Source organism: Pantherophis guttatus, chromosome 9 (genome assembly GCF_059756535.1).
Source record: "Pantherophis guttatus breed Tessera chromosome 9, ASM5975653v1, whole genome shotgun sequence".
Classification (NCBI taxonomy): Eukaryota; Metazoa; Chordata; class Lepidosauria; order Squamata; family Colubridae; genus Pantherophis; species Pantherophis guttatus.
Window position 1 is genome coordinate 16,020,256 of NC_142071.1, and position 25,389 is coordinate 16,045,644.

Here is a 25,389-nt window from a genome sequence, read left to right on the forward strand (position 1 = left end):
GCAGGATATGTAAAAATGGATTATATGAGGAGTGTTTGGTTATGTTGCCTTTCCCTCTGAAAGAAAGTTTTGCAATCTGGGAAAGGTCCTAAATCAGAGGTGGGCAACCTGTGGTAAATTTAAGACCCATGGACCATGCAGGCTCAGGAATTCTGGGATTTGAGATCCCAAGGATGTAAAGTTTAATGAAAAGGACCAGGAGTGACATGATAGCAGTATTCTAATATCTAAAGAGAGAGGTCAACCTATTCTCCAAAGCTCCTGAAGACAGGACAAGAAGGAAACTAGGATGGAAGGATGGAAACTAATTGAGCAGAGATCCAATTTAGAACTATGAGAAATTTCCTGTCAGTGAGAACAATTAATCAGTAGAACAACTTTCCTTCAGAAGTTGTGGATGCTCCAACATTGGAAGTTTTTAAGGAAAGATTGGACAATCATTTTGTCTGAAATGGTATAGGTTTTCCGGCCCGAGCAGGGGGTTGGACTAGAAGATCTCAAAGGTCCCTTCCAACTCTGTTATTCTGTTATAGATCTATTGTTATCCCTGGACACTCAGTTGATTTTTGTACACAGGAGAAACTGCTCTTAGCTGAAGCTAGTACATCAGCTGCTCTGTTCCTAGATAAGAGTAGCATGATTATGGTCATTCATTACCACAGATCAGATGACTGTAAAGCAGTGTTCCTCAACCTTATCATGGTTGCTGGCTGGGGAATTCTGGGAGTTGAAGTCCATACATCTTAAAGTTAACAAGGTTGAGAAACATTGTTGAAATACAGTCCTCTCCTGATGAGAAGTTGGAATGCTACAAAATGTGATTGCATTATTGCATTGGCTTCTAGACTTCTGCCATTTAGATTCAAGACATTAATGTTAGGGTGCTATCCCCTAAATATTTCAAGCCTACATTACATTAACATATGTCTGCACCGATAAGTTTCTCTTAAGCATCCATGATCTCAGGAGAACTCTATCACTGAAGACATATTTTACTTTCTATTCCACATGCCCTCTCTTGCAAATTGCTACTTGATGGTGAATCAGAGATGGGTGTTCTCTGAAATAACATCTGTGCTGTGTAGAATGACCTCCCATCTGCTTTGTGCCACCATGGATGGTGACAGGAGTTGCTTAAAAACCCAGCCTTTAATGCCAATTTTCACCAGCCTCTACATCATCTTGCTTTATTCTGTCGGCCTCCCCCCCCCCTTTTTTTTTTTATTCTGTTCTGGAATACCTACAGCTATTGTAAATTATACTAATGAGAAGCTGCCTGGAGATATTTTTAATAAATAAATAAACCTCAGCTCTTCTATAAACATTGATTGCATAGTAATAGCCTTCTTTAGATATGTCCTAAATAAATTCTGTGGTACAAATCAAATTATCCTTGATGATTAAAGAATATTTCCAGCACTGAAAGAGTCTGTTTAAGTAGTTTGTGGATCTTTATGGAGGTTCTTTTCTTTTTCTGAAACTTGGGTTTAAAATATTTTGAGAAAATTTAATTTTTTATTTATCACATTTCTGCACCACCCTTCTCTCTCAAAGAGGACTCCATTGATTTTGTTCGTTGTATAGCTTAGCAGGAAACCCTGGTATAATGTGAAAGTATTTGAAAGGAAAAAGCAATGTTCTAGCAAACCCTTTCGAAACAGCAAGTGGGATCATCCTGCTAATTACAGGCCAATTAGCACATTTATTGATTCTCTTCAAAACTGTTGGAGAGGAAACTGATACAATGTTCTTTATGTACATTTAAAATGTACAATTTATAACAAAAACGCACAACTTATATATTGTTATATAATAACATATAACAAGAGCCAGGCAAAAGTATTTTTGGGAAAAAATTGATTTCATCAAATCATTCTGATTATATATACAGGTATTTCTCGACTTACAAAATTTCATTTAATGACCATTCGAAGTTACAATGGCACTGAAAAAAGTGACTTATAACCATTTTTCACACGATGGTTGCAGCACCCCCATGGTCATGTGATCAAAATCCGGACACTTGGCAACTGACTCATATTCATGATGGTTGCAGTGTGTGGGAGGGTCCTGTGATCACCTTTTGTGACCTTCTGACAAGCAAAGTCAACGGGGAAACCAAAGTCATTTAACAATCATATTACTAACTTAAAAACCACAGTGATTCACTTAACAATTGTGGCATGAAAGGTTGTGAAATGGGGCAAACTCACTTAACAAATGTCTCACTTAACAGCAAAGTTTGGGCTCAGTTTTGGTCATACATCAAGGACTACCCATATATAAATGGATAACCAAATATATAAGAAGCACAAGAAAGAAGGTAGTTGAGGGGATTTTTGTGGTTGAACTAATTTCTGGTGTTCATTTTAGTGATTAGGTCTTCAAGATAAGACAGGAAACAGTGTTCCCCAGGCTGTACAGAGCCTACCCCAGGGGGCTGTTGTTGAAAAATAGGAGGAGAGAGAATAATTTGTGTGGGACCTTGAGTTATTGAAGAAAAGCCAGGCTAGAAATAAAGTCACCTGACTTCCAGAATCTTCAAAAGAAAGCCAAATATCCATTGAAAGAAGTTGAAAAGTTAAACCCTTGTACACATCTTAACATCTGCTTGACTCAGAATAACAGATTTGAAAGGGATCTTGGAGGTCTTCTAGTCCTACCTCTGCTAAGGCACCTATACCATTTCAGAGAAATCCAGTTTCTTCTTAAAAACGTCCAGTGTTGGAGCATCCACAACTTCTGGAGGCAAGTTGTTCCACTGATTACTTGTTCTAATTGTCAGGAAATTTCTCCTTAGCTCTAGATTGCTTCTCTCCTTGATTAGTTTCCATCTGTTGCTTCTGGTCCTGCCTTCAGGTACTTCATCAGTCAGTCAATCTTTATTTCAGTTAATGATTATCAGACTGTCCTTTTTGTCATTTTTGAGTCCTATATACTGCAGGAGATGTGTCTGCTGGGTGTGTATATGGTATCATTCTTGTCTACAGTAAAATAACTAATCTAGTCTTATGCCTACTGTGGAAGGCTTCTGCTGATTAAGCCATTTCTTAAACAAGGGGGTTAGTGACTGAAGGTCTGAGGCTTTTAGTCATGCCTGTATGAAGCCTGATGCAGAAATGGGTATCTTTCAAGATTTTAAATAGGAAGTTTCATATTGATGCTCATTTCTCTTAAGATTTGAACGCTCGGTTTGTTTTTCTCAATCCAGGTCTTACATCCTAAAGTTCAGAGGCATTTGTAACCCAGTTTTACACACCCTCTCACAATTACATCTTAAAAGATATTTGAATCTCTACCTTTTCCTGAATTTGGAGGACTCTTTCCCCTGCTTAATTTTTATGAAAAATCAGCATGATTTTGTTCAATTAATACTTTATTGTTTTATTCCTTTTCCTTGCTTCTGATTCCACTGTAAATGCAAGTCCATGGGACAAGAACAGGCTACAGTCCTGTTGTCCCAACTTAGCACAGAAAAGTACTTAGTGATATGTTAGGTGATAGCGTATAGTAATAATAATAAACTTTAATATGGCTTACACTCAAAAAATCATTAGAAGCTGTATCAACATTTAGTAATGTCCAGATATAATTCCTGCTTTTATATAATCTTGTAATATAACCTCTATAAAAACATGTAATCAGAAGGTGAACTGAACTTAAGTTGAACTGGAATAAATGGCAGAGGTGAATTGTAGAATGAATTTAATAGTAATATATCTTTTCACTTGATTAATTTTTTTTTTAATGAGAAACTTCAGGACAAATATTCCTACAGTGTACAAGAAAGAGATGTGTCATTGTAGTTTTCTAAATATGCAGGTAGTTCTCGACTTACGTCCACAATTGATCCTGAAATTTCTGTTGTTAAGTGACACATTTGTTAAGTGAATTTTGCCCCATTTTATGACATTTCTTGCCATCGTTGTTAACTGAATCACTGCAGTTGATAAATTGGTAACATGGTTGTTAAGTGAATCTGGGTTCCCCATTGCTCGTCAGAAGGTTGCAAAAGGGAATCTGATGACCTTGGGACACAGCAATGGTCATAAGTATGAACCAGTTGCCAAGCATCTGAATTTTGATCACATGATCATGGATATGCTACAAATGTTGTAAGTGTGAAAAATGGTCATAAATCACTTGTTTAAAGTTGCTGTTGTAAATTTGAATGGTCACTAAATGAAGTGTTGTAAGTCAAAGATTATCTGCATGTGAGATTGGTTTCTTCTTGTATTATAGTAACCACCAACTATAGTTAATGTGCTGCATGCATTGGGCTAATTAATCATACATAATATGATAAAACAAGCACCTGTTTAGCAGAATACTCGAAATAATCTGAACTATGAGGTTTGTTTTGATGTACCCATGTTATTATTTATACAGTAGGTATTTTTTGACAGGCATTACAGTCTTGATTCAGTTTCTTGCAAAATACCAAGGATCCCCCCTGAATTAGATATTTGATCTGCAAAGATCAAGAATACTACATGGCAGCAAAGAGATTTTTTTGCCCAGAGTTTTGCAACTCTGATACGGTCACCTTAATCTGAATTACTGGTTAGGACTAGAGAGAGAAGCTTTTGGTTGAGCTAGTATTCCAAGGAGTTGCAAGGCTGACACCCCATCAATATTACAGCTGCTGCTCTCATTTCCCATTTGTACAATTTAAAATACTGGTGATTTCCTTGAAAATCACGAGACACTGAGTTCTAATGCTGCTTTCGGCATGAAAGCTGGCTGGTTGACCTTGGGCCAGTCACTCTAAGGCCAATCCATCTCACAAGGTGGTTGTGGGGAAAAAAGGAAGAAGGAATATTTGATATGTTTGCCTCCTTGAGTGATTTATAAATTATAATGAAGGTGGGATAAAAATAAAATCCTGAATAGTTAAGGAACCAGATCTTTAAAGCATTATTATTCCCCCTGTAAGAATGCCCTTCCTTAGTTAGGACTAGAGAGAGAAGTTTTTAGTTGGTCGCACCTCACTGGAGTAGCACTTAGCACTTATATACCACTTCACAGTACTTTACAGCCCCCTCTAAGCAGTTTACAGAGTCAGCATATTGCCCCCAACAATCTGAGTCCTCATCCAGTTTTCTTAAAATATCTGGGAGTTCTAGTTCTAATATATTGGTGGTTGCCCACAGTGAGGTTAGGAAACACTTGTTCTAAGTTTATACTGACCCTAACAAGTAGAGATTTTGTGCAGATCTAAATAGGAATTCAAAATAAATTATGGGATTTAGCTACACAAAAGACCTATGACTCAGACTGTTATTTACTCCCTCTTTATTTTTGTTATATAAAAGAGCCACATTGTTTTGAGAGTTATTTTCATGAACTGTCATTATGTTCATTGGGAATGGTGTTTATCACCCTCAGATTTGAAAGGCTTCTTAATAGTTAACTAGCCACGATTACCTGTGGATGAATGTCCATGTGAGCCTGTGATTCACAAGAAGTGGAAGATGTCTGGTTTATGTTGTGTTATTTGTGGATATATATATCATGTTGACCTCTCTTCTCTCTGGGCTATTAAATACGGTGTGTGTGTGTGTGTGTAATCTAACACAGATTGAGTCACCACATATGGGGAATTATCAGCCACTTTGCAAAAATGTTTTTAAAAAAATCTAAAAACCTGCTTGGCATTTTATAGATGAATAGATAGTATTTTCCTTTAAAAAATTGATTGTATTCAAAACTTTCCAAGCATCTCTTTTGAAATCCCAATTCTTTATCACATAACATGTAAGAAATTAATTTTACCCTATGTAAAATCCCTTGTTAATTGTTTGCTTTCATTTCTCATTATTTTCTTTTTTTATATATTCTCCAGCACCACTTTCTAAGTTTAACTGTCGAACTTTCTTTGGAAATTTCTGCTCCCCAAAACCTGACAGGTTTTTAAATAAGAATCTTAATTTCTCTTGCCCTCCGTTCTTTCTTTTGTCATCAAACCTTAACTTGATACATCAGCTTTTCTTTTGACTAACACTTCAGATTTCATTTGGGACTTTGAAAGGTATTTATAATTGGTTGATTCTAGATTCACAATCTCTGTTCCTGTTGCAAGCTTTGTGAAATCAGAAGGTAACCGAAGAAAGAGTTTTTCACAGTTCAGAGGGGGCAGGAATAAGTTCAGCTCAGAAGCAGAAACCAGGCATTAGACCTAGTCTTTCACCTGAATGGTTTTCCTTTCTCTGAATATTGATAGTGCATTGAATTTGAAAAAGAAAAGAGAGAATCATGTCTTGGAAATACCAGTGTTAACTGGTCCTTTAGAAAGGGTTACATTTGAATAGAATGCAACTGAGCACCCACCCACGCACACACTCACTCTTAGCATGACAGGGAAAAGAGAATGGGTATTTGTCTTCTGCTGCTTCTGTAAGCAAGGGAGGAATATGCTTTTGATGGTCAAAGAGAATAAGGTCTATGGTCGTGGGGTAAGATGGTGATGCAACCTGGTTGGAGGGCACTTCCACACATGTAAGTAGAGCCTGAAGATTCTCAGTCTGAATATAAACAAGCTGGTGCACTTCTGGAGCACAAGGGAAGATCTTCCTCCTTCCCTTCCCTTTCCTCTTCCTCCTCCCCCCTCCCCCTCCCCCCCTCCTCCTCCTCCTAAAAATAAAGGCAGGCTACAAATAAATAAAACTAAATAAAAAGCAACAAGTATGCACCAAGGGGAGGGTAAATACTTCTGCTTCTTCTGTTCCTTCTCCATTTCCTTCTCCGCTATTTTAAGGTTTTAGCTGCAGTTCTCATGTTTCCTGGCTAAAGAAGAAGGGGAGATTTTTGTTGCTAATTTTCAACATTAAGGATCCAAAGACAGGAAGTCTTTGTGGGATCTCAGTGTGTCTATTCCTTCTGTAGGCCTTTTGGAGAAACAAAGAAGCCCAGCACTGAACTGGGCAGTGGTTTGGATAAGGAGAGGCATTGCTTTGTGCTTTTAATTCAGATTCCTGCCCAGTGAAGGAGTCTGGCCTCAATGAACCCCTATGTGATTGATTGCAGGTTTGATGCTACAACCAAAGGTTTCTAAAAAAGGAATGGAAAAGAAGGAGGGTGATGTGTTTTGTGCTGTGGGGAAGGAGATGAGAAAGTGGGAGGCTGAGTTCTAGAACCACCACAGGCATGAAGGCCACCTGGGTGACTTTGGGCCAATCACCAGGAGACAGTGGGTTCTAGTCCTGCCTTAGGCATAAAATCCTCCTGGGTGACTTTAGGCCAATCACCAGAAGACCGTGAGTACTAGTCCCACCTTAGGCATGAAAGCTGGCTGAGTGACTTGGGGCCAGTATCCCTGTCTCAGCTTAAATCACCACACAGAGTAGTTGTTCTGGAGAAAATAAGGAGGAAGAAGGTGAGTTTAAGATGTTCATTACCTTGAGTTATTTGTAAAAATAAAGATAGGCTACAAATAAATAAAATATAAATAAATAAAAAACAACAAATATGTACCGAGTGGAAGGTGAAATGGGGGATCTTAGGCTGAGGTGATCAAGTATATGTGTTGCAGAAGGGACAAAGTGTCATCTTTCTTAAGTTTCTGATAACTTGGGTAGGATCCCGGTAAAATGTGAGGTGTTGAACCCCTCAGAGAAAGTACGCAATTTGGGAGCCCTCTTGGACCCCGGCTTAGCTTGGAAGATAATTTGACTGCCATAGCCAGGGGAACCTTTGTCCAGGTGCACCTGGTTCACCAATTTCGCCTTTAATTTAATTTAATAATTTAATATTTAAATTTATATACCTTTAATATTTAAATTTATATACTTTCTGGGCCGAGATGCCTTACTCACAGTTGCTCATGCCCTCATCACCTCTTGTTTGGACTACTGCAATGTACTTTACATGGGGCTGCCCTTGAGGAGCACTCGGAGAGTTCAACTGGTGCAGAATGCGGCCGCGCGGGTTGTCATGAGGGTACATGTCACACCACTCCTTCACGGTTTGCATTGGCTCCCGGTTGTCTTCCGAGTGCAATTCAAGGTGCTGGTGATCACATTTAAAGCCCTGCCTGGCCTAGGACCAGAGTACTTGCGAGACCATCTTCTGCCACCGGTAGCCTTCCATCGCCTGGTTCGCTCCCACAGACTTGGCCGCCTCAGGGTACCTTCGGCTAGACAATGTCGATTGGTGACCCCTAGGGGGAGAACCTTCTCTGTGGGAGCCCCTACCCTCTGAAATACGTTACCCCTGGAGGTCCGGATAATCCCCGACCTCCGAACCTTCCACCGGGCCTTGAAGACCTGGCTCTTCCAACGGGTAGGCCTGGGTTGACTCTAAACTGATTTTGTAGCTTTTTAAATTCTTAAATCTTAAATTTGAATTTGTATTCCCACGTTTAACCTTATTTATTGGTTATTCTGCTTTAATTTGTCTTTTAACTTTTGTATTTTCTGTTTCTTATTGTTGTGAGCCGCCCTGAGTCCTTCGGGAGAAGGGCGGCATACAAATCCAATCAATCAATCAATCAATAAAATGGATCAAATGGGGCTTCCGATTGGCACTGCCTGGCGTCGCGGACGGTCTTTTTGAACCGCCAGCCCCGCAATTCCATTTGAGCCGTTCTGACAGCGCTAATCAGCTGTCAGACAGCTTAAAAACCTCTCCTTCGGGAGAAGAAGGAGACGAGAGCCAGTGGGCGAGGGTAGAGCTCCCCAGGAGCCCCTGGAGCAATTCCAGGGGCTTGGAGGGTGAGAGATCCCCGTTCAGCCCACTGAAGCTCCGGATCCATGGCGACTCCGTTTAAACGGAGCCAGACGCCGGCAACCGACTCTGCTGCCAAGAAGAAGATCAACTGATTTCAAAAAGCAGACAGAATGGAAGCAGGAGAACAAGCTTTTGCAAGTATATGCTTAACTCCTGGGATACATTGTTTCTATTTGATTTTGCTGAGCTGGAGTTGGAAATGGCGTCTTTGTTGTGGGGAAAGTGAAAGTAGGAAATGAAAGTGCTTGTTAATAGACTTGTGCTCAGAAACTGGATTTAAACTGCTGGATTTGAGAGCTGGGTCCAGAAAAGACTATCTTGCTTGATAAATTACAAATAAATCTGAGAAAGCTGTTTGAGAGACTTTATGGCTCTGAAAAGAAAAATTCTTTTAAAATAATATGGCTTCCAAGGAAGGAGCTTCTGAAAGTGGAGGCTCTTTAATGGCGTCAGAAATGACACAGAGAACTGAAACACAGAGCCAGGAGGCTTTTTTTAGAGACCTTGCAGAATTTATAAAGGAAGCCATGAATAACCAAATTGAAATTATTAATAACTTTACAGTAATCATGGAACAAAAATTTACAGAACTGGTGGAGGATAAAAAAGCAATTGAGGATGTTTTTGAAGGAAAGCATAATGACAGTGCAGGAGACATTTTGATCAAGACAGAGAAGTTGGAACTGGCTGACCCTCAAGAATCTTCAAACCTTCTTCCTGCCCTTTTGGAATTAACTGACAGAACTTTTGAAAAATATAATTTGGAGCAGAAAGAAGAAGAAACTGATCAGCTTTACGAGGTTTTGGAGGATTTGGTAGAGGCTTTCACACAATTAATTGCAACTGGATTTTTCTTTGCAAACTGATCGAGTTAATTCTTTGTTTTATGAACTGACTGTCTATACAAGCAAGAAGAGTCGATATGGGGGCTCTAAACCAGAGGAAATGATTTTGAGAAAGGGACAAATCTTAAAGATATATCAACCCCCAGTTAAAATTCAAAACCTCCTCAAAATAAAAGAAGGAGGGAGGAAGAAAGATTGGAAAAAATACAGAAAGAAAGGAAGAAGGGAAGATTAATTTTTTCTGGTCTAATTATTGATGTATTAATGATTAACTACAATGATTAACTAAATGAATTGAGAGTTCAATTAATTATTAATTAAGGTTTAGTTATTGTTAAAAATATTTGAATATTGAGAACAAAAGCAGGAGGAATAGCCAAAGGATTAAGTATGTATTATCTATTAGTGTTTGTTATTGGTTTTTTAAAATAAAATAAAAAAATCTTAGGGCTAAAGGATTATATGTTATTTTGTGTTTAAAGGGAGGTTAATGAATAATCTGTAGAAAGGGAGTTAAGGGGTCTAGGGAGTTTTAATGTCTTGCATTAATTTAGCATATTTTAGCGTATGTTTGGTAAAATCTATACCCTGTTTTTCTTCTGGGAAGTTGGAGGAGGGGGGAGGGAAGGGGGGGTTGCACAAATGTTTAATTAGATAAATGATTTGTTTGATTTGTTTGAATTTTAAAAACAATAAAAAAAATGTGTTTGAAAAATAAATAAATAAAATGGATCAAATGTTTGTTTGGGAATAAGTGGTTCTTCACATTCTGGATCTTTCTCTATAAAGCATCTTACCACTATATCCATAATTTAATTGACTTTCTATTTCTAAAGCTCCATTTATCCTTTTCCATATTTCCATCTGTTCTCATCATCATAGGAGATCTGTGTTCCTGTGGGAGCCTCATATGTTCTAATTCCTCACTTCGGTTCAGCTTAATTCAAACTAAGGACATAACCCAGGCAACTTTCAACCCGTTCCAGTCCTTTTCATTTTAGCAGAAGAATATGTTTCTTAAGCACATATTGTCTGTATGTTTTTATTTAGTGTTATTTAAAGAGGACAAATCTGTCAATTTCAATTTCTGTTTTTCTCAATTTTTCCTTCCCCAAATTCATTTTATTTCCATATTAGTTTGCAATGTGGAAAAAAGGCTCCTGAAAACATAGGCGGTTTATTATATTTCCCATAATATATTGCAGTTTTCCTTCATTTTCTTCATTTTGTATGCTTAAGGGCTGAAAAGCACTATGAAGTGGTATATAAGTCAAAATGCTGTTCCTATTGCTATTTTTCACTAATATTTTAGTTTTAGTTTTCCCGATAGGCACACATACTGATTTTTTTTTTTAAAAAAAAAATGGAGAGTCACATCACAAAATTCTGCACTTTTTGAATTGTGTCTTTGTGTACTTCATGTTTTAGATTACGAAGAGTGAATTCTAATGCAAACTTGATCAATTTTTCTACTCAATTTTAGCATTAAGGGAAGACATCGATGCTTTTTTGTTCAATATGTATATAAATGTGTGTGTTTGAGTGTGTGTGTATGTTTGGGAATTACATTCACTAAGGATAGATGTCCTTCCAAATCCAGTGTTCCAGATCTCTCTAACATGGGAAAATTAAAAAAGAAGCCTTTTTATCCTTTCAATCTGGCAGCTTTTGAGCAGCAGGGTTTAATTATTGGCCATTCTGGAGTCAGATCACTCCGCTTGGGCAGTAAGATTGATTTGTAAATGTGTAGTGTGAACAACCCTGTTCTCTCTGTAAAATCTTTGGATAACTTTAGATGGTTGCAAATGCAGCTGAACGCAATAGATTGGCCCGAATCTAAGATGGTTGATCTCCCTACATAGTTTTCAAGAATATAGCTTTGGTCATGAATATATTAACTTCTAGGATGGTATTGGAATCACTGATTTAATTAAGCAGCAGTACATCTCTGTCCTTACCTATTCGTTGACAATCCGAGGAAAGAAGCTATTTTAAAGTGAATATGTCTGACAGGAAGAATTGTGCTTTTTCATTGGGGTAAATATCTGGTTCTTTTTCTTTTTCAATGACCTTTCAAAAGAGGCTGATTTTGTCACAGCAAAGGGTTCTCAGCTGCTTCATGATTAAGAATTTTCTGATAGGGCTGCTGCTTTCTTGTAGAAAAACTGTGTGCACATCTGATGTACACTACACCATGTACCAAAAAGTGGGAACACAAACACAAATGGCTACTTTGAAAGAGAAAGAAACAATTTGGTTATTTAGCTATATAGAATATGTACATGGTTCCCCTTATTGACAAGTATACAATAAATGTATACATATACATATATGTATATATGTATGTATACATACATATACTCACACCTATACATTCTTAAAAAGCAGCTTCTGGAAAGAGCCATAACTCAGTGGAAGAACATTGCATGCAGAAAGTAAACAATACACCCACACACACACACACATACATTTTATGTACATGTGTGCATACCTATATTCCCCACACATGTATATACTTTAAAAGCAGCTTCTTCTCAGTGGAAGAACTTTTCAGGTAGACGTCCAAAGTTTAGTTCCTGGCACATCCAGTTAAAATTATTAGATCATGGCTGTTGGAAAAGACTTCTGCTAGAAACTATGAAGATTAACTGGCAGTTGGCATAGACAGAATTAAACAAGATGGAGTATTGGGTCTAAGAGTCAGAGTCGCCTGAACCGCAAAATAGATGGCAAATAAACTTGATAAATAAAAAAATGAAGCCTAGGTAGAATCAGAGAAGTTAAGTCAACAGGGCTGAGGACATCAGTAGTCAAGAGAGCAGCAAAAATATGTGATTCAGAAAATAGCAGATTTTTAGCTGCAATTTTGGGAATGTTATGGAGGTTATCCTTTATTAGTTTCAGCTATGTTGTGTTTGGTTGGGAGGCTATCAGAAATTCCCATGGTTGATAAATTAGACTGGGAAGTCAAAAGCATTTTGGAAGAAGCAATCCCTTTGGTACTGCTGCCAAGGAAACTATGTGAATGTGTTCATGAAATCAGCAAAAGTCAAGCTTGGCTGGAAAGAGGGATTAACTTTACTGCATGTGCCTATTGTAAGGCTTTCAGCAGTCATATCCAATAAGCCACCAAAGCCACCAAAAGATTGGATTATGGGTTGCATGGAAGAATTAGCAAAGAAACCACACAGGTGATTGCAAGATGATAGACCCATACTGGGGGCATCACCTTGATGGCATTGTGCTGCCCTGTAAAAAGTTAGAGCCATTACTGTATATAAAGAAGGCGAGTTCAAGTAGTGGGGTAGCAGTTCAGGTAGCAACTGTGGGGCAAGAAATGACCATCAAACTACCCCCCAATTATAAAGAACAAAGCAGTACTTGGGCAATTTTAAAGGTGAGAAGCATTACGAGATTAGCCCCTGCTAGTTTCTCTATAGAACCCTCTAGGTCTCGAGTTTAATTGCTTCCCTTATGATATTTGGCTTCTATGTATTAATGAGCTTGTATTTGCAGCATGCTCAGAGGTGTCTAATGAACAGGCTTGCAGTGCTTCGCTGTGTGTGCAGCTTTTATCGGTTGTCCAAAGTAAAGGCATTTTGGGGGGCTGTTCAACTCAAAAGTACCACAGCTTCACCACCCTACATCAAACTGCTTCTCCCCTTTGAAAGTCTGAACTTCCGTGGAGTGTTTTCATGGAGACATGTTCTAGCTGAATGGATGACCCTCTCCTGCTGATTCCATCTTCCATCCATTAGACTCGGTGTGTCTTCTTTCTTTGGGCACACTTCCATTGTCATCTTGCTTTCCTTGGCAGCTCTTTTCGCCTTGACCTCAGGAGTGGTAGATGAGGTCAAGGCCAGTTGTTGCTGGCTGCACATCAATTCTGTATTTTGAGCTGCAGCTGTTAAAATCATATTGTTTCTGCAAAAGTTGGTGGTGTTGATGAGCATCAAGTATCTGAAGGATGTCAGGATTTTGCTCACAGTTTAGGCCCATTTGGGGGCAGAAATTAATAGGCCGGGGAGTGGCATGTACCACAGTCACATACTAGTGTAAGTAATCAGATTTATTTTCAACAGTACTTTGTTGACAAAATACTATGATCATTTTAAAGCGTTTTCAATAAATGAGTTTCATAATGCATCTTATTTAAGGGCAGTCCTGTCCCTTAGGAAACAGATTTTTAAAATGAACAAAGCATAGCACAAAAGGAAAGTGAGAGAAGAGGGAAAAGGTAATAAAGCAATTTTAATCATCATTTGTTAACGATCGTCAAGCACTTCTTAAAAGGAGAAATTGGCATGAAAACATATGGAGTAGAGGAGCAGGAAAATGGTCTTTTTTCTGAAAATCAGAAAATGCACAATGGACCTCAGGGCTGAGAAGGTTAACAGTTTGCCAAACATTGTAAATTCAGAATACCTTTATGTTTCGCCTGTATCAGGAAAAAGAGCAACTACCTCCCCCCTGGATCAGTGGGTGGTTGGAAAGAAGATCAAGGAACCTCGTGATGATGCAGTGATTAGAATGCAGTATTGCAGGCTAATTCTGCTCACTGCCAGGTGCTTAGTCCTGACCAGCTCAAGGTTGACTCAGCCTTCCATTCTTCCAAGGTCGATAAAATTAGGACCCAGATGATTGGGGGTAATATGTTGACTCTGAAAACTGCTTAGGGTTGTAAAGCACTGTGAAGCGGTATATAAGTCTAAGTGCTATTGCTATTGTTATACCTTGCCTAAAGATATTTAATGATGAATGGGGTGTAATCAGTAGTGGGTTCAGTGGTGGGTTGCTACCGGTTCTCCCCGGTTCTTGAGAACCGGTAGTGGAAATTTTGAGTAGTTCAGAGAACTGGTAAATACCACCTCTGCCTGATTGGCTAGAAGGAAAAAAACTGTTTAAACTCTTGCCATGGCGCTTCAAAGGGCTGCCCTACAGCTGATCAGCAGTAAAAGGCAGTGTGGTGGTAGACCAGTGCGCTCCAAAAACAAATGGGTAGACCAGAATGCTCCAAAAACAAAAGGATAGACTGGTACGGCTCTGCAAGCAGTTAAAAGCCTGGTAGACTCTGCTAAATCCTAAAGAATTGTCACATGACCATTAAACCATGCCCACAAAATAAGCCACGCCCACAGAATCCGTAGTAAAAAAATTTAGAACCCACTCCTGAGTGGGTTCCATGTAATTTCGCTACCGGTTCGAAATCAGGAGCACGTGTGTGTTCGTGCTTGCTTCACTCGCGCACAGCGCTTCTGCGCATGTGCAGAGCATCTGTGATGATGTCCGGGCAGGTGGGTGGAGCCTCCGACCACCGCCACTACCGAACCGGTAGAAACCCACCACTGGGTGTAATGTAATGTGTATTATTAACCCCTTCTTTTAAATAAATGTGGCTAACAAGATTCAGTGAGAATCTAGCTTCCTTGGGGATAAGGGGCTGCAAGGAACTTGACCTCCTGCCTCTACATTTCCCTGTTACTCTGCAGAGGCTGTCTGATGAAGGCTGAAGGAGAGACGGCTCCCATCCAAGGAGTAACAGGACCTCGCTTCCCATGTCTTCCTTCCAGTTTTATCACCTCATTAATTGGCAAGAGACCATTGTACAGTATAGTCTTTCAAATATACGACTATGCTCCCTGATAAAGGACCTTCTCCTTTCCACCAATCTTGGGATCTTCTTAGTCTCAAAGACAACTTTTTTGGAGGCCAGCAAGATGGACAGTGAGTTTCTACCAGGTTTTCCAAGTCTCTGGTGACACTGGTCCGCATCACCTAAGTCTTAATTTTGCTTCTCAAGAAAAAATGTCATTTAGATGCTGAGGAGGAGGTGGATGATGATGATAGTAAATGATAGCAAGACACTTATGCTTGATCTGTTACAGAGATGGGTTTGTTCTTTCCCTTTTCTCTTTTTTCCCTCTTTCTCCCTGCATCCCCTCCTTGCTTCATTCCCCACCCTCCTGTATTCAGAGCAAAAAGTCCCTCCTCTGGCTCTGCTGCTGTGCTAATCAGTGTCCTGGGTGGGCATGATGGGATTAGCATACAGCTGGGTTAATAGAGGACATTTTGAGCCACTGCAATGCAGGTAGATTGGAGCATGCTCAATCGCACGTTCCACTCCTCTGCCAGTGAGAGCACAGCTTTGCACATTTGACTGACAGCACCCAGCTTAGGCAGCCTTACCAGGCTTGGCCTATGTTCAGCTGCTTTGGAGCTTGACATATATGCTCCTGAGCCTTTAATTTGTCTAGGCTGCTGAGAAGTTCCATGGACCAGCACCAGATTCTCTTTCTTGCTTTTTTTTCTCCTGATGAAAGATAGGCTGGGAGTCACAAAACAATACAAAGCAGTTTGGGGTTTCTGCTCCTCCCTCTTGTTTGCTTGTCAACCTCATGGGAAGAAATAAGGGGCTTCTTGGTGTGCCTCCATCTCCCTTGAACAATTGTGGAACATACTGAGCAAGCCAGGCCAGCCAGCCAGTCAGTCAGTCTGTATTCTGTTAACGCAAAGGCAATCAGAATAATAGTAAACGTCTGTCTGTGTCAAACTTGCATTGCGTGTCTGAGTCAGAGTGGGAAGAAGAACGCTGCCAACAGGTTTCAGCTGCTTAATCTTTTATTCCACCTGAACAGCTCCACTAACAACAAGTGAACTTGATGTGAAAATACACAAAGTCGGCGTTGGGAGCGGCTGCCTCCCAACGCCTTTTAAAGATCGCGCCCGCTCTTGCGGCTTGTTAATACGCCCTTCCGGGTCTGGCATCCACAACGCATGCATGAGCCGCATCCTCCTCCTTCTCAGCGGCGGGCGGAGGGTGTCAGGAATACAAAGCCTGTCCCGACTGCAGCGTGACCGACCGCCTGCAATTGTACTACTCACCCCCACCACCTGTGTAAACGTGAGATCCCACCCAATAACCTAACCAACCCCCACAAGCCACTTGCTGCTGAAGGTTTCATAGCACCAGGATTCACCGTAATGCAAGGTGTCGAGGGGATCTCGACAGTCTGTCTGTCTGTCTATTTATCCTCCCCCCCCCCCGGGGTGTGTGTGTGATCTGTGTCTTCTTCAGTCTTGGGTCCTCAACCAGGGGCCTAGGAGTTTGAGGGTTCTACATAGTACAGGTAGTCCTCGACAGTTACAACAGTTAGTGACCATTCAAACTTACAACAGCATTGAAAAAAGTGACCATTCAAACTGTTTTTCACACTTACGACCTTTGCAGCATCCCCATGTTCACATGATAAAATGCCTGGCAACTGGTTCATACTTATGACCATTGCTGTGCCCCAAGATATTGTGATCCCCTTTTGCAACCTTCTGACAATGGGGAAGCCAGATCCACTTAACAACCAGGTTATTGACTTATTCACTGCAGTAATTGACTTAACAACTGTGGCAAGAAAGGTTGTAATATGGGGCAAAACTCACTTAACAAATGTCTCAAGAAATTTTGGGCTCAATGGTGGTTGTAAGTTGAGGACTACCTGTATCTCAGCTGTTCCTAGCATTGCAATTTCTGGACAGAGAGCTCCGATATGGTTCCTGGGATCTGTTGGAGCCCCTCTCCCGGCTTTGGAGTCACAGTTCCAAGTGCCCCTTACCCCACTGGGACCACTTTGACCTCCACTTTCCAGTTCCTCCTTCAGGCCCTGGTACTTCTCCAGCACCACTACATCTAATAAATAAATAAAGTCATACATAAAGTTTTGAAGACAAAGTAAAAACAAATGCAAACTAATATACCGTAAGCCCTGTGAAGCGCACCTTAAGGCACAACATGTTACAAATCTCCCTTCCACAGAGTGAAATGGTGGAGTGCACTTACTTATCCTATGAAATCCAGCCCACTTCACCGGATATAGTTTCTGGCTTTGCAGCCCCCAGTTCGAACAGCTGGCCATATGATCATAACCAGAGCTTTTCGCTGAATCAAAACACCACACAGTTCTCCTCTTGCTCTTTTTTTTTTAATTTTAATTTTTTAATTTTAATTTAATTTTTTTAATTTTTTTAAAATTTGATTTATATGCCGCCCTTCTCCAAAGACTCAGGGCAGCCTACAATGTGCTCAGCAATAGCCTTGTAGCTCTGTGGTGATTCCTCGCAAAACATGAGTACGAGGTAATGTAACTAGTGGATGTTGACAGAGCTACCCTTCATGAATATGTGTAATTTTAGTTTAGAGCAGGGGTGTCAAACTCGATTTCATTGAGGGCCACATCAGGGTATTGTTCGACGTCAGGGCCCCTGGGCTGGTGCGGCCGGGGTAGGCATGGCCAGCTGAACGTCACCCGTGTCAGCTTGACGTCACTCATTTTCAACCGTGATGGCCTCCTGCAGCCTCTGCCAACAAAAACAGAGCTCGGAGGGGCCTCACGCGAGCTCCATTTTCACCTTACGCCGTGCTTTTAAGACCCTCTTATTCCAGCAAGCTGACCTGGCCTAATTTTTCTCCCCTTTTTATTGTACGTTTATATATATGTACATCTAATATATATATTTATATAGAATAATGGAAATTAGTTAATAGGTGACGTTTATGTACTGTATATGTAAATTTGTCTCTCAATTGTGAGAAACTTGTACGTGTTTTTTTTTAAATGTTCTTTCTTTTAAACAATAAAGTTTATATTAAAAAAATAAAATAAAATTTTAAATTGAAATTTTAATTGGTTTTAAATTTATTGGGATTTTAATTGTCGTGGGCCAATATTATTTAATTTGGTTTTAAATTGTTTTAATTTTTGTATTTCTGTATTTTATCTTGTGCCTGTTCACCGCCCTGAGTCCTTCGGGAGTAGGGCAGTATACAAATTTAATAAAACTAAACTAAACTAAAACTTAAGTGTCTTGCTTAGCAACAGAATTGGGCTCAATTGAGGTCGTAAGTTGAGGACTACCTGTACAAGAGAATCCATGGTATATACTGTAACTACAGGTAATCCTTGACTTAAAACCATTTGTTTAGTGAGCATTTGAAGTAACATCAGCACTAAAAAAAGGAGACATATGACTGGTCCTCAACGCTTATGGCTGTGGCAACATCCCCACATTCCTGTGATCAAAATTCAGGCGCTTGGCAATGATAATTACAGTGCCCCCAGATTATATGATCATCACTTGCAACTTTCCCAGCCAGCTTCCATCAAGCAAAGTTAACGGGGAAACCGGATTTGCTTAACAACCATAGCAAAAAAGTTGTAAAATTAGGTGTGACTCATTTAACCACCCACCGCCTTGCTTCGCAATGAAAATTCTGGTCTCAATTGTGGTTGTAAGTCGAGAACTATCTGTAGACTTGGAAGTTGAAAAAGCATTCCTGCAAAATGCAACGGAAGATGATTTGATGCAGATACCCAGGTAGTTATCAACAGTTGAGCTTGACTTGAGGAAGTTTTTACTTTTACTTTCAGAAAATTCTAGTTTTGCTCAGGACTTTGTGTGTGGTTCTGAGTGGCTAGGAAGTAGAAACAGATGTATCATAAAGGCTTTGCAAGAAGGATATGCAGGAACAAGATCATAGGTTTCTTTAATGAAGCCAGTCACTGTCTGAACATGCAACAATGCAGTGAGAATCATACACAAGTATTAAGGAAGTTGGATAGACTTCAGAAAAAAAAATGTGTATGGTTGCTGAGGTTACGGATAGAAGATGAGATTAAGAAGGTGCCGGCTTGAAATCCCCTTAAAAACCCAAATAAGGATGTTATAATAAAGATTCTTGGGGTTTTTTTCATGCTTCCAAAAATATCACAACCTATAGAAAGTGGCCGTTGTCTATCTTGAACATGGTTGAAAGAGAAATCCTTGAATCCATTTTTTATGAAACCTTACTTTCCCCTTATAATTGGCAGGTCATTTCCACTTAACTGCTGTGTTATCATTATTTTTAGCAGTTGTCGGTTAAAAAAAAAAATGTTTTCTGCTAAATCATTAAATCAATACTTGAATGAGTCCAGTGGGCAGTTTGGGATAATGAGTTGAGGTCCATACATCTTAAAATTGCCAAGGTTGAAAAGTGCTATTCTAAAGTATAGAATGCCTCTGGAAGGGGAAGAGTGTAACTTCACCTATATCCAAGTTCCTGTCTTAAGTTCCAGCTGAACTGAGCCCTGTAACCTGAATGTAAGTACATGTGATGGAGGAAACTGTTAGAAGAAGTGTTAATTCTTGCAGGAGGTTTGTGTTGCTGTTGTTATTTTAGATGTTCTACATCTTGCTAGACTAGATAAGCAACAACCAGGATCCAGACTGCTGCAGACCAGTTTCAGAGGAGGAGGTCAGCTGTATAAATGAACTGAAAGCAGAGAAACTTTTTATGGAGAATTAGAGGCTGAAATATCTGATGCTCTAAAAATTATCTACAGCTAAAACTAGAATCTTCCTGATATCGTAAGAACATAACTTTGAGGATAGGCATTATATTTCTCTGGGGCTTTTTAAGGCTCTGATTTATTATCCTGCTAGCTGGGCTATCATCACTCCTTTAATTCCACAAATGTATTTTAAAGCACATGACTCAATTTTGCTTTCTTTTAGATGTGGCATTCTTTCCAGGATTCCAATTGTTTATAAAGAAACAAATACTCTTGCTCTCTCATTTGTGAAAACAAAATCATGTAAATTGGTTTTTATTCCCATTGGTCTAACAATTTTGTTGTTGTTGTTGTTGAATCTGTTTGCTCAAATTCCAGTTTGTAGTTTCTGGTTCCTTATGTCATACATGGCATATACATACATGCAGTGGTGGGCTGCAACCCCACCACTTTAACAACCGGTTCTGTGAGCACGCGCTTTGTGCAGGCATGCATATTTTGTGCCCACTTGTGCCTAGCGCACTTGCATGCAGTGTTCAAAATACAGCAATTTGAAACTCAGCTGCTTACCTTCTAAGGCAGCCCCAGTAAGTAGAACAGCGGAGGGGCGGAAATCAGCTGTGCCGTGCGAATCAACTGAGCCAGAAAGAAGGAGATATAGGGCAGGATAGAGCAGGGCCAGCTTATTGTCAGAACTACGGTTTGCCTGAACCGGTCTGAACCGGCAGCAGCCCATCACTGCATACATGCACAAGACCAGGCCTGAAAATCTTTTAGAAGACAAAGAAGAGGGGGTTACCTATTCTCCAAAACACCTGAAGGCAAGACAAGAAGCAACTGATGGAAACTAATCAGGAAGAAAAGCAACCGAGAACTAGGGAGAGATTTCTTAACAGTGAGAACAATTAATCAGTGGAATGGCTTGCCCTCAAAAGTTGTGGGTGCTCCATCACTGGAGGCTTTTAAGAAGAGACTGGACAGCCACTTGTCTGGAATGGCTTGAACAGGGGGTTGGACTAGAAGACCTTGACGGTCCCTTCCATCTCTATTATTCTGTATTTAGAGCTCTTTTACTGGCTTCTTATAAATAAGATTGTACTATGTTCTTCTGCATTCAATCAATCAAATGAGGGTTAGCAATGATCATATTTGGTGGAATAAAATTGAGTAATGGCATGTGTGCAAAGATCTTTGACTACCACTCTCTGCCATGTACCAATTCACCTGCTGAGTAGATCAGCTCCTGCAAACCAAATGCTTGTTTGGCTTGAGCCCATGTAATGACATACAGGTAGTCTTCATCTTACATCTGAAACTGAGCATGGCAATTAGAGCAATTGTGCTGGTTTTAAAGCAGGTCATCACATGACCAGACCCATTTTTATGACCTTTTTTGTGGGTGGTTGTTAAGCAAATGCTGCATTTGTTAAGTGAATTTAATCCATCAAAAGAAATTCTCTTCATCAAGACTGTCGAGTCCAACCTTGCCAAACTAGACTTCTCCCCAGCTTTAATATTCAAGATGGGCTATGATATAGCAAGACAAACCCTGCGACAAAGGGTGGAGTACATTGAGAGGCAGGCAGACTTAGGGAAAGCTCCACTGTTTCTGGCTCCAGATGCCATTAGATGTGTTGTTGCTCCTGCCAGCTATCTTAGTCAGTTGGAGTCAGCAAACCACCAGAAAGCATTTGCAGTCTCATGGTGCCATGTGCTTCCATCGGCTGTACTGTATGGCAAGTATAAAAGGATACCATTTATGGAAAGACTCTGTCCCTGCGGCTCAGGAGAGGTGGAGACTGTGGGTCACATGCTCCTTAGATGTTCCTTTTATACGGAGATAAGGAAAAAACATATTCTGCCAATAACTGCTAGGTATCCTGGCCGTTCTGACACTACCGCAGGTGGCTAGATTCTGCGCAGAAGCAGTGCGGAGTTGTCGCAAACACGTGTCTTCTCCACCATAGCGATGTTATATAACAAATGTGGTAAACCCTTAGTACTGCTTAGTCATTTCCCTTTTAGTGTTGAATCTACAACGGGCCACACAATTTAGGAATTGCAACTATCATATAGTCAGATCATGTATAATTGACACTGGATTTTATTATAGATTTTAGTTATTTATTATTTTATACTAGAATTTGTAAGTGTATATATACTAAGTGCTTTTATTTGTTCTGGTCTCTGGTCTAAGTCTGTAATAATAAATTGTTGTTGTTAAGTGAACCCAGTGTTCACTCTGGGTGAACTGTGGACTTCAACTCCCAGAATTCCCCAGCCAGCTTGGTCTTAGTTGCTAAGGTTGGACACCCCTGATGTAGACATAGGAGCCATCAGCTGTAGGAATTTCTGGGCAGGCATGTTTATAAAGCATGCTTGGGGAACTCTTGTGTTAAGAATCACATCTCTGAATGTTCGCCCACATCTTAATTTCCCCTGGCTTCTTTTGGTGCTATATCATTTAAAGGACATTGATTCTTTAAAAATAAAGGTTTACAGGCTGCAAAGGCTGATTAGCTCCAGAGGCAAAGGTAGTATTGAAGACCTAGCCACCATTGCTTGGAAATAAGATTCACCAAAGCATTCATCTTCCTATTGCAATGTCATCCTTATTACCTTAGATTTAGGCAGCTTCTTCTCTTATTATAAAAGTCTGATTAATAGGTCTTAGTAAGCTGTGTATTTTTCAGCCCTTTCTAGCTGCATGATTTTGGAGAGCTCTGAATCTGGGTATAGCTTTAGAAAAAGAAGGATGGGTGTTCAAAAGTATAGCAGTTTTGAACAGAAAAGATTGAAAACTCTCAAGCAAGCTTGGAATACTTATCACCTTACAGTGCGGAGGTACTTTTTATATCTCAAAGGTGGTACAATCCGTTCCTCCTCATCTGCAGTGCAAGATGACGAGTTAATTGGTGTAACCCGTGGTGGAAAAGTCTATCTCGTATCATTTTATTTCCCTTAATGGTTATGAATTTTAATGTGCACCTTGAAATCTGAAAATTTTGGGAGCTGACTGGGGTGGGTTTTTTGTTTTTTGTTTTTTGTTTTTGATAGACATGAGCCTGTTGGCTTTGCTCGTTAAAATGACTGTTTGCAGAAGGGGCTTAATCATATTGAATTCATATTAATTGGTGCAGCTATCAGACAGAGTAAATTTGTGAGTACTTGTTCCAGGGATCCAGATGAAAATGGTATTTTGTGCCTTCTAACCAAAAACACCAGCATTGGTAGCTATTTATGAGAAAGTGGGCTGTTTCTCCCGAAACAGGCTCATGATTTGAAGTACATTTATGGATTGTATCAGTTTTCCTCTAGTCTAGTAAGAATTTAGTACTGTTTTACCTAAGAATCTAGGTAACCTTTTTTTGTTCTTTGTTGATTAGCTACCTCCTGTACATCTATATTCCATGGGACAAGGGAACAAGTGCCTGTCGAAATTGTAGGAGGAGAGCTGTGTAAGTCTGTACTGGCCAAAAGTTAGAAGAAGCATTTTTTCTGACTAACAAATTTAATTAAAAGGCAGCAGCTTTTGTAAGCTGTAACTTACCTCATAAAGTGGTTAGATTGATGTTGGATTTAAGTGAGGGACTTGTCTAGGAAGCCAGCTTTTGGACTGAAGGATAAGTGAGACATGAATAGTAAAATGTTTCTTGTTTGAATTAACATTTGTCAAGAGCAGTGTTTTTCAACTTTGACACCTTTAAGATGTGTGGACTTCAATTCCCAGAATTCCCCCAGCTAGCATGCTGATCTTCACAATTCAGGTAGTCCTCAATTTACAACAATTCGTATAGTGACCGTTCAAAGTTACAACAGCACTTAAAAAATGACCGTTTTTCACACTTATGACTGTGGCAGCATCCTCATGGTCATGTGATCAAAATTCAGATGCATGACAACTGACTCATATTAATGACGGTTGCAGTGTCTTGGGGTCACGTGATCCCTTTTTGGCGACCTTTTGACAAGGAAAGTCAATGGGAAAGCCAGATTAACTTAATAACCATTTGACTAACTTAACAAGTGCAGTGATTCACTTAACGACTGTGGCAAGAAAGATTGCAAAACGGGTCAAAATTCACTTAAGGAATGTCTCGCTTAGTGGCAGAAATTTTGGGCTCAATTGTGATCATAAGTCAAGGACTACCTGTATTAACACAACATATAGAATTGTCAGAATTTGAACCTGGACATTATGGAGTACATCTTGATTTTTAATCTCGTGCTTTGCATGAGAACTGTAGGCATGAGAACATCAATCAGGAAGCAATTTATCAAGAACTGGGGGTCAGAGCTTGTTCCCAAGTGCCCGGAAGCTAAGAGGTGATGTCATCAGAAGAAGGGTGATCACATTATAGAAAGGGGCAACCCCCTCCCCCAAAATCAAATGATTTGGTGGTTTTCAGAGTGGAGGCAGGAAGGTTTCGGAAAGCACAACTCTTTCTTTTTATATATATAAATCCTTTTGCCCTTCCTATAAAAAGATTTGTGGCAAGGTTTTGACGCTTGATTTTTTTCAGGAGACCAAGGTGTGTGTTTGTGTGCTGCTTTCGAGTGATGTAGCCTGTATGTAGTCCTGGGGATTCCTGGGCCATTAGCTTTCAGGTTCTCACCATCTGTGCTTTTTGGTGTTTGCACCAAGTAAGCTTCTAGTCTAGAATAATCCTACCCCCAGAGCAAACCAGGGTGGATAAAAATCGATGATTCTTTTTTTAAAAAATAAAAAAAATGATTTTTTAAAAATCTAAATTGGATTTTTTTTACTTAAATTGGATTTTTTTTATTTTTATCCAATTTATTTTAATAAAATGCTTTGGGAGTAAAAATGTATCTAAAAATAGCTATCTATTTAAGATACATTAATAATTTAGCTTATTCAGCATGAAAGTTATGTAGCATGAGGTATATTCTGCAATATTGGGACTGTTGGTGAGTCAACAGCAGGTCAGAGGAGGAGCCGCTGCGGGTCAGAGTTGACAGTTGCTCTTTAAAAATTATGATTTAAATCGAGTTGATTTAAATCAAGCCTTTTTACTAGTGATTTAAATCGTGATTTAAATCAAGTTGATTTAAATCAAATCCACTCAGGGGCAAACTTTGTCGCAGAAAATCCGTGGGTGTGCTGAGAGTTAAGTAGCACCTTCTCAATTACTCAAATTAACAGACATGGTGGTGCATATGTTCAGAAGCAATGTATGCATGTAGTCCTCCTTTTATGACCAGGATTGGGAACAGAAATTCTGTGGGTAAGCAAGCTGTTGCTTATTTATTTTTGTAAATGTAAATTTATTTTTGTATGTAAATGCCCAGTTTGCTGACTGCTTTGATTTCTCCTGGTCTTTCATATTAAAGGAACCTCTCTATCTCCTGTGCGCTGCTTGGAGAGTCCAAGCAATGGGTTCAAGTTTAGCCTGGTTGGCCAGAGACTGAGTTGAATTTGCCTAGCCACGCCTCTTTCTCCCATGAGTCTTCAGTGTTTCAACTCAGTCGGC

At 39.7% G+C, this 25,389-nt stretch overlaps 1 protein-coding gene across 23 annotated transcripts in view; it reads left to right on the forward strand.

Moving 5' to 3' along the window:
• The window catches only part of CAMK2B (calcium/calmodulin dependent protein kinase II beta), a 234,194-nt gene that overhangs the window by 75,969 nt on the left and 132,836 nt on the right, over window positions 1-25,389 (forward strand). The gene's annotated exons all lie outside the window — the stretch shown is intronic.